Raw genomic sequence first — 375 nt, 5'->3', positions numbered from 1 at the left:
AATTAATAAAAAAATGTATTATTTCAAAAAAATAGCTTTAATTTGTCCATTGTCATTGATCTGTATTTTTGTGTTTGTGTAGTCCTGTTTGATTTCTTGGATTGTGGCATCAAAGTTTAGTTCTGACACATGGATTCTAGCGTCAAATATGTACTGTTAATTAGGCATGACACAAGATTCTAGCTTAAAAGTTTAGTTCTGATGAAACTATAGACATCTTTGATCTTCTTGGTAATCGTAAAGCCAAATTTAAACTAACAGAAATGTAACTTTTTTGCATTGTTGATTGACCATATCGTCTGTTCTGAACCATCAGAAATAATTATCATGTTTACAAATTGCAATGCTAGATTTTGTTTTCTTGTTGTGTCTTGC

This window comes from Triticum dicoccoides, chromosome 5B (genome assembly GCF_002162155.2).
Source record: "Triticum dicoccoides isolate Atlit2015 ecotype Zavitan chromosome 5B, WEW_v2.0, whole genome shotgun sequence".
Lineage (NCBI taxonomy): Eukaryota > Viridiplantae > Streptophyta > Magnoliopsida > Poales > Poaceae > Triticum > Triticum dicoccoides.
Note: the sequence above shows the minus strand (reverse complement) of the source record.